Source organism: Oncorhynchus mykiss, chromosome 6 (assembly GCF_057628025.1).
Source record: "Oncorhynchus mykiss isolate SJ-2025 chromosome 6, ASM5762802v1, whole genome shotgun sequence".
Classification (NCBI taxonomy): domain Eukaryota; kingdom Metazoa; phylum Chordata; class Actinopteri; order Salmoniformes; family Salmonidae; genus Oncorhynchus; species Oncorhynchus mykiss.
The window spans coordinates 79,935,001-79,937,934 of record NC_143027.1 but is presented as its reverse complement, the minus strand read 5'-3'; positions in this window follow the sequence as shown (position 1 = coordinate 79,937,934).

The following is a 2,934-nucleotide window of genomic DNA, read 5'->3' as shown; positions in this document are numbered from 1 at the left end:
ACAACACAACACAGTACAACAACACAATACAACAATACAACATCACAACAACACAATACAACAATACAACAACACAACACACAACAACACAATACAACAATACAACATCACAACAACACAATACAACATCACAACAACACAATACACCAATACAACATCACAACAACACATTACAACAATACAACAACACAATACAACAACATAATTAAGTGATAATGCCCGAGAAGCCGGTGTTTGGAGGACATATTGGCACGGGTTTTGTTAGGCCCGAGACAAAGTCAGTTACCAATATATTCAAATATTGTTTGACATATTTTCGAACTAGATGCACTTTGTTTCGTTTGACCTTTTTTCAATTGACAATTCTTTGTATATATCCATAAAAATGATGCCAGCTGTTTCATGATTTCAACTGACTGAGAAAATCTGCCTGCCTCTGTCTTATCCCAACTCTTCACATTTATATATTTTTTACCTTTATTTAACTAGGCAAGTCAGTTAGGAACAAATTCTTATTTACAATGACAGCCTAGGAAACGTGGGTTAACTGTCTTGTTCAGGGGAAGAACAACAGATTTTTACCTTGTCAGGTCAGGGATTCGATCCTGCAACCTTTCAGTTACTAGTCCAACGCTCTAACCACTAGGCTACCTGCCGCACATGTTCATTACTACGGGAGAGTTGGAGATTTAATTTGAATATTGAAACAATATAAAAGGTTATAAAACGTTCTTTCAATTGTAAATAAAATAACGAATTTCTGTGCTAAACCTTTATATTGGCCAACAAAAACATAGAAAGTGTATGTATAGACTATGAGAGGTATAAATGAACCCATGTCTATATGCCTGTGTTCCTGTGTGGGTATGTTTTGTGTGTATAATGTCCTGCAGTTCTGTGCAGGGATGTGTCCGATCCTCCCTTTTGTGTGTGTGTGTGTGTGTGCGCGCGTGGCGCGGCGTGTGTGTGTGTGTGTGTGTGTGTGTGTGTGTGGGGGGTGGTCTCAGTCTCAGCCCAGCCTTGGCTCAGCCAGTCAGTGGTAATTGTATCCAGGCGTGTTTGGGGTTGGTTCCCTGAGTTACTACTGTTCGCCTGTGATTTACAAGACTGTGTGAGATATGGAAACCTCTCACGCAACTCCAGATATGGACTGAGAGGAAGCACATTGAGCAATGGCCCCTTACAAAATGACACGTCATGAACACACACACACACACACACTGTGGGGAGGAGTTGGGAGAAGCATGCTATTCCTCCATTTGCTCATATCTGTTTACAGTGTTTTCATCTCTCCAGCTGGCATCTTCTGGTGGTGAGAATGTCTGCTGGGGCCGTAATGGGAAAAGCATGCTGAGAAAACTGTGTTCCAAATGGCCCCCTATTCCCCTACATAGTGCACTACTGTAGACCAGGACCCATTGGGGCCCATACTGATAATTATAGAGGGCCGACTGCCTGCGACCCGCTCTAACATTCTAATTAATAGTTCAATGGCTGAAATTAAAATCACTTTCATATTTGAGAGCTCTTTTTGCAATAAACATCATTTTTTACTATTTATTTGTAATTCATGGAAACTGAGGCGTAATCTTTATTTGCTGAATCTCAATGTTGTTGAGTTGTATGAGTATAGATGTTGTTACTGCCATGACTGTGTTGTTGAGTTGTTGTATGAGTATAGATGTTGTTACTGCCATGACTGTGTTGTTGAGTTGTTGTATGAGTATAGATGTTGTTACTGCCATGACTGTGTTGTTGAGTTGTTGTATGAGTATAGATGTTGTTACTGCCATGACTGTGTTGTTGAGTTGTTGTATGAGTATAGATGTTGTTACTGCCATGACTGTGTTGTTGAGTTGTTGTATGAGTATAGATGTTGTTACTGCCATGACTGTGTTGTTGAGTTGTTGTATGAGTATAGATGTTGTTACTGCCATGACTGTGTTGTTGAGTTGTTGTATGAGTATATATGTTGTTACTGCCATGACTGTGTTGTATGAGTATAGATGTTGTTACTGCCATGACTGTGTTGTTGAGTTGTTGTATGAGTATAGATGTTGTTACTGCCATGACTGTGTTGTTGAGTTGTTGTATGAGTATAGATGTTGTTACTGCCATGACTGTGTTGTTGAGTTGTTGTATGAGTATAGATGTTGTTACTGCCATGACTGTGTTGTTGAGTTGTTGTATGAGTATAGATGTTGTTACTGCCATGACTGTGTTGTTGAGTTGTTGTATGAGTATAGATGTTGTTACTGCCATGACTGTGTTGTTGAGTTGTTGTATGAGTATAGATGTTGTTACTGCCATGACTGTGTTGTTGAGTTGTTGTATGAGTATAGATGTTGTTACTGCCATGACTGTGTTGTTGAGTTGTTGTATGAGTATAGATGTTGTTACTGCCATGACTGTGTTGTTGTAACGGTTTTCTATATGTGAAGGAGAGTCGGACCAAAATGCAGCATGTAGATTGCGATCCATGTTTTAATGAACAAACGTAAAACACGAATCAATGCAAACACTACAAAAATAAAGACCGTGATGAACGTAACGAAAACCTAAAACAGCCTATCTGGTGAAAAACACAGACAGGAACAATCACCCACAAACACACAGTGAAACCCAGGCTACCTAAATATGGTTCCCAATCAGAGACAATGACGAACACCTGCCTCTGACTGAGAACCATATCAGGCTGAACATAGAAATAGACAAACAAGACATGAAACATAGAATGCCCACTCAGATCACACCCTGACCAATCAAAACATAGAAAATACAAAGTAAACTATGGTCAGGGCGTGACAGTTGTTGAGTTGTTGTATGAGTATAGATGTTGTTACTGCCATGACTATGTTGTTGAGTTGTTGTATGAGTATAGATGTTGTTACTGCCATGACTGTGTTGTTGAGTTGTTGTATGAGTATATATGTT